The sequence below is a fragment of the Borostomias antarcticus genome, assembly GCF_949987555.1.
Source record: "Borostomias antarcticus genome assembly, chromosome: 3".
NCBI lineage: Eukaryota > Metazoa > Chordata > Actinopteri > Stomiiformes > Stomiidae > Borostomias > Borostomias antarcticus.
The window spans coordinates 28,391,347-28,398,660 of record NC_140236.1 but is presented as its reverse complement, the minus strand read 5'-3'; positions in this window follow the sequence as shown (position 1 = coordinate 28,398,660).

Sequence of the window (7,314 nt, the reverse complement as noted above, 5' to 3'; positions counted from 1 at the left end):
AGAGAGAGAGAGAGACAGACAGAGAGAGAGAGGGGGGGGGGGGGGTTGGAGGAATGTAGAGAGAGAGAAAGAAAAAGAGAGAGAGATAATGAGAAAGGTGGGGAAGAGGGAGAGAGGGAGAGAGAGAGAGAGAGGGTGGAGGAATGTAGAGAGAGAGTGTGGAGGAATGGAGAGAGGGAGTCAGAGAGAGAGAGAAAGAGAGAGAGAGAGAATGAGAAAGGTGGGGAGGAGGGAGAGAGAAGGGGAGAGAGGGTGAGGTGGATGGATGGAGAGGAGATGGTTGTAGAGTGAGAGGAGGGTAGATAGAGAAAGAGAGAGTGGAAGAGAGCAGATATAAACACGCTGCTCCCTCCCCCATCCCTCATGCATCATCAAAAGAGATACCCATTCCACCTAGCCTTTGTGAAGAGAGTATGCGCGTGTGTGTGTGTGCGTGTGTGTGTGTGTGTGTGTGAGTGCGTGTGTGTTTCCCGGAGTGAGGAGATTGGCTCTGGGCCCTGTGTCTAGAGAACGCTTCCGTCTGTCAGCGGGCGCAGGTCAACACACATTTGCTATAGTGGCTCAATCCTAATGAATCTTCCCAGTCGCATCACCCCATCACACACACAGTGACTCACAGCGACACGACTGACGACCTTAGCCTTGTAGAACTGTCTTATATTGTCTTATTTTCCCTAGTGTGTGTGTGTGTGTGTGTGTGTGTGTGTGTGTGTCTGTTTGCGTGTATATGTATGCATTTGTGTGTGACTGTAAGAATAAGGGAGAGAGGGAGAGAGAGTGAGAGAGAGAAAGAGAAAGAGAGAGAGAGAGAGAGAGAGAGAGAGAGAGAGAGAGAGAGACAAAACAAGTAAGCTAGAATCCTTTTCTGAATAGTGTTTTTCAGGACCATGGACAGCTCTCCTAGGCCTATTGCTCTCAATGTTGAAAACATACATTTATGACTGTATCCATGTACACTGCTCTCATGCACAGATACCATCCAAATAATCATCATAAGACATCCTCTGCACCTCACGACTGTCAGTGAAAGAATCCATCAACATCTACAAACGACCCGTCTTCCATTCTCTCTGGACAACAGAAGATGCTAAATACCCGCCTGCCACTGAGTCTCTCCACTCGCCGTCTCACACACTCTTTGTCGTGTCGAGAGTGTGTGTTCTCCAGCTGATAAGGCAGTCATAGGGCTCCTCCCTGGTCCTATGGGAGAGTCCAACCGTGACAGAGACTCAGTTCCAAAACCAGAAGGAGTGGAGATTGGTCTAGCGTGTGGATCAATAGTGAATTAGCCAGTGCGCTGGCTTTGTGGCGGGGAGTTGGGGTCTGCTGATCCCTACCGCTGCTGTAGTGAAGACACCATGAAGACCTCACAGCAACTGGGGGCTGTTTTCAGTGAGGGGGGGGGGGGGTGAGGATGACAAAAGAAAGGTGGGATGTCTGTCCCTCCCTTTATCTCTCTCTGTCTTTCTCTCTCTCTCGCTCTCTTTCTCTGTCTCTGTCTTTCTCTCTCTCTGTCTTCCTCTCTCTCTCTTTCTCTCTCTGTCTCTGTCTTTCTCTCTCTCTCTCATAGTCTCAGCAGGTGCAGGTGTGAGCGCTCCACTAAGCTAACCCTACTGTTCATCACTGCCTTTCCTGATGACCCAAAGGTAGGTCAGTGTGTGTGTGTGTGTGTGTGTGTGTGTGTGTGTGTGTGTGTGTGTAATGATTAATGAGCCACCATTTCTTGATGGATTGTTCCGATCACCAAAGGGACACCACCACGAGCAGACAAACACATCGAGGGACTGTCGACTCACCACCCGCATATCCCTGCACACACACACACACACACACACACACACACACACACACACACACACACACACACACACACACACACACACACACACACTGTTTATATCACCTCATCCTAGTACATAGCACCAGACTAACCTCACTCACTCATTCAATCTCTCTCAAACACACACACACACACACACTAAACCATGCAGAACTAGTACATGGACTGCTGTGACTCTAGAGAGGCTGTAGAGGTGAGTGTTTGACCTGTATTAAACACCATCGTCCCACAGGGCTGTTCTGTGATGATGAAACCTCTCTAGCCTGGAGTGAGGAGCAGGCAGACAGGACAGAACTGGAGTGAGGAGCAGACAGACAGGACAGAACTGGAGTGAGGAGCAGACAGACAGGACAAGCCTGGAGTGAGGAGCAGGCAGACAGGACAAGGAGACACAAGGTGGACGACGGCCCCAAGGCTCCTCTGTGCTGAGACTTTACTAGTTCCACACGATGGCATACTGTACGCCATGGTACCTGTCTGTTGAGTTTTACCTCTAAGAGGTGTGTAATCAAAGTACACTCACGCACGTGTGCACGCACACACACATATACACACACGCACACGCACACGCACACGCACACGCACACGCACACACACACACACACACACACACACACACACACACACACACACACACACACACACACACACTTACCCCAGCAGTCAGATAAGGTGGTCTTATCAGGCCAGGAGGGGTGGTGCGATAATGGCTTTCACCAAATCCCTCTTCTGTCACAGATTAAAATGCCTGGTTGGAGAGCATTAGCAATCTTTCTTTTCATCTGTCTTTTTTGTCCGCATGTGCCATTGGATTTCTCAGCCAATCTATTGTAGCAGACCTGCCACCGACACAAGGAGAAGTCAACCTCAATCTGATAGGCCATTGTCTTACGCTACCCATCACTGATTCCTGTTCATGGTATTGATCGCAAGGCTGCCCTGTTCCTCATCACATCATTGGAGTGTGTGTGTGTGTGTGTGTGTGTGTGTGTGTGTGTGTGTGTGTGTGTGTGTGTGTGTGTGTGTGCAGTATGCTTAAAGTAGTATCCGTTGTCCGTTGGGAAAATCTTGCAACATTAGGAGCAGTGACAGGAATTTAAACATTTCTCACATCTCCTCTCCTCCTTCCCCAGACAGTTAGGAGAAAGTGAGACCATCCACCCCTCATGTGATGACATGCGGTATGCTGGGTGTCCATGGGGGCCACAGTGATATGTGCTTTTACAGTTGTGATTTCCTTTCCCTGTGTCTGCAAAGGACAGCACAATATGGGAACATCCTGAATCTGGTCCCTATCTACTGTAGCTCTCTTGGATTACAGAATGAGAGAGATATGGTGAGGAAGCCACTTGAAATGATTGTGACAGCCCTCCCCATCTCCTCTCCTCCTCCTCCTCATCTCCTCTCCTCCTCCTCCTCCTCCCCATCTCCTCTCCTCCTCCTCCTCCTCCTCCCCATCTCCTCTCCTCCTCCTCCCCATCCCCTCTCCTCCTCCTCCTCCTCCTCCTCCTCCCCTCCTCCACCCCATCTCCTCCTCCTCCCTCCTCACCCTTGCCTCCTCCATGCCTCGCAGGCCTGTCTGTCAGCCCTGTGTAATTATGAGGAGTGAGAGTAATGTGTTGCAGTATGAATAGGATTGTCGGCCTGATTGTGATGTATAGGCTTTCATTACCATGTCCAGGGCCTGTGCCCTTCGCCATGGAGGAAATCCTATTTAGGCCCTAATTTGGGAGCCTCTCCGACCGCCCCGCCTGATAGCAATCACCCCCTGTAATTGTATGCTGGGGCTGACAGACTGAGGCAGAGACACAGGCAGAGAGGGAAGGAGGAAGAGGGGATGGAGGAGTCTGACAATGATATATCCACATAGTTTGGTACATTATTCAAGCCTTCTGGAGCTGTATTTGAGTGTTCGTATGTGAGCCATTTTGTTCAATTTCAAGATTTATTTAGGTGGAATTTGTTGAAACGGCCCAAAAGATGATTAAAACGGAATTTACTGAGTGGTTTTTCATAATGGAAAAAGTGATGTTACAGGAATACATCAGGGCTGTCCCCTTGGCCCCACACTTTTTCCAGTTCTAGTACGTACAACACTAATTGGGATGAGATATGCCATTAACACAATAATTATGATCTATGAGACAATCTCCAGAAGATATTACATCTTTCAGTCCAGGTTTGAGGACAACAACTAAACAGCCCTCTAGCGATCAATATTTGAACATTTTTACATAAGTTGTTTAGTATTTCATTAGTTCCTCTTAAAGGGACCCGCTTCCTTGGCAAACATTTATGCAGATCAGACTCCACTCATAGGCCTGTAGATAATGAATGTCTAATTGACTCATTTAAATACTGTTTGCCTGCAGGAGGGGCTTTGCATTAAATGTTTGATTGCCCTCGTATTAAACATCATTACTCCCCTCCTCTCTTAATAAGGACTTTATGAGGCTTTCTTAAGACTCATCTCATACCTCTCTATTCGCCTTGCATAATTAAGTACAATATTCAAAAATATGGAAATGAAGGGCTGTTTGAATATTGCTCATTATGGCATAAAAACCTAATTCTAGGAAAAGCTTTGCATTTTTAACTTTGTTTTATGTGAACAAAGGCAAGGGGTTTGCCATACTGGGTTTAGGTTCATTAACTCGGATCCAAGTGGCTTAAAACCAGTTAGTTAATGACCCTCACCCTCGCTGACCCCTGATTTGCTATTCCATCAGAATAATGAAATCAGACCTTAGCTCTACTTTGTGGAAATAAAAGGGATCTAAAGATCCCTGATTTGAAACTGGACATCCTATTATATGAATTATGTTACTTATTCAATACTATCTGATACAATTGTCTTGCCAAAAAAAGTAGTGAATAAACATGTATCATTATGACCAACTACTATTCTTCTAAAGTAGGTGGGAGACAAAAGTTGTCTCTGTTTAGTTGAACTGATCCTCTTATTCATCCCGTTCTTCCAGGCGCTCAGCTCAGTCCTGAGGCTCGGGGGTCTCGGGGGTCTTATGGCCCATGCTGACGTGTGTAAGGGGGAGGTCTGTCAAGCATGCTGTCTGTGGAGAGCCTCAGTCTGGGCGTCTCACTAAGCCCCCTGCTCCATCTCGGATCATTCCTGTCAGGGCCTGCACTGACCCCTGTCACTAGAAGCCAGACACACACACACGCACGCACACACACACACACACACACACACACACACACACACACACACGCATACACACACACGCATACACACACACGCACACACACACTCACGTACACACACACACGCACACACACGCACGCACACACACTCACACATGCACGCACGCACACACACACACACACATGCATACTTTACACAACACCCTTTGGCTCTATTGGCTGCCATCGAGGTGTGTGTGTGTGTGTGTGTGTCTGTCTGCTTATGGCCCAGCTCTGTTTGTTAGCAGGAATAGTCCCTCTGAATAAGAGCATGTGCTAAATATAATGTAATGAGTGTGTGTGAGCGGCTGTGCTGGGGGCTGTGACTCTGACAGCAGATGAGGTTGTAAGGCAGTGGGATGCGTCCAGGCCTGATTCTCTCTCCGTCTCTCTCTCTCTCCGTCTCTCTCTCTCCATCTCTCTCTCTCTCCGTCTCTCTCTCTCCACGCTGCTCTGCGCCTCGCTGCTCCTCAGCCATGGGATCAGCTGCAGCCACTAATGAAACGTCAGTCAGGTAATTGAGGCTCCTGTGGTGGCCAACCAGCCAGCCGGGCAGGCAGGGAGGCAGACAGACAGGCAGGCAGACACGCAGGGAGGGAGGCAGGCAGGCAGGCAGACAGAAAGACAGACAGACAGACAGACAGACAGGCAGGGAGGCAGGCAGACAGACAGGCAGGGAGGCAGGCAGGCAGACAGACAGACAGGCAGTCAGCCTTGTGAAGGCTCCAGGATTCTAGTAGTTAGCACCGAGCTACAGAGCTTACCCGCAAAAACTCCCCTCTTACAGACCGTGGGGAAAACATTGCATTTAGGGTGAGAAATGACATTTTTTCTTTGCATGTGTTAGTGAGAGGTTTGACTGAGAGATGTTTGTGGAGAATGAGTTCAAGTTCCCACCAACAATCCCTAACCCACTACCAGGTAAAGACACTGGGAGAGGAGGGGGTGTGTCCCAGTCTGTACTGGATGTTGAAGGGGTAACATGTTAAAATCTGTGTTATTGCACCCCAGAGTAATGTTACCATGGCTGTGAGCCTCTGACTGAGACACTGACCTAGGGGGCAACCAGAGTGAATTATGGGTAATGTTTAATTCCCTGCTGTGACATCGGGGAAGCTGCATGGTAAATTGGATTTTTTTGGGGGGGGAATTGCACTCTGGCAGGTAAAAGAGACATTCCTCTTGCCCTGGTCTTCTGTCAGGTATTGTTGAGGGCCTTCTCTATCTCTCTCTGACAAATCAAATCAGGCGGTGTCTGTCTGTCTCTCTCTCGGTCTCTCTCTCTCTCTCTGAGGGCTGGTGTCGGGACAGAGTGGTGCTGGTGGTGGTCTAAGCTAATCTCATTTATGGTCAGACTGCAATCAGAGCTCTGCCTAAACAGGTCAGACTCCGATAGCCCCCCCAGTGTCACTCTCCCCTCTGGCACAACACATACACACACACTCACGCACGCATGTCGCTCGCGCACACACACACACACACACACACATACGCACGCACGCACGCACGCACGCACGCTCGCACACATACACACGCGCACGCACGCACGCACGCACACACACATACTGTACACACGCACACACACACACGCACGCACACGAGCACACACACACACACGTATACGGCCACATATGTATACAGCACAACAACTGGTGCTGAGTATGAGTATCCAAGTGTGGTTTTATGACAACCCAATACCTTGTATCAAGGTCTAACATTTTAGTGGCAGCCTACCTCGAGTTAAAGGTCCCACACATACTGGTGCTATATCACTTGCTATAGGCGAAGACATACGCAATAGGCAATTTGGATTTTTGTGCCTCCTAAAAGTAAATGGTAAATGGACTGCACTTATATAGCGCTTTTCCACCTTAGCGGCACTCAAAGCGCTTTACAATGGCCTCTCATTCACCCATTCACACACACCAATGGCGGTAGCTGCCATGTAAAGTGCTAACCTGCTCATTGGGAGCAATTTGGGTTAAGGTGTCTTGCTCAAGGACACTTCGACATGTGGACAGTCGGAGCTGGGATTCGAACCACTGACCCTTCAATCACTGAACGACCCGCTCTACCAACTGAGCTACAACCGCCCCAGAAAGTACTTTTGCACAGACTTAAGTTTGCCTCAAAGTAGAGGGAGCAGCTCCAGCTAGAGGTCTCTATCAAAGTGGCTCATAAGACAAGGAACATTCACATAAAGTAACTTATAAACAATTGTTTTGTTGATATTTTCTATTACAAGCATCTTTAGATTGTATTATGCCATTCAT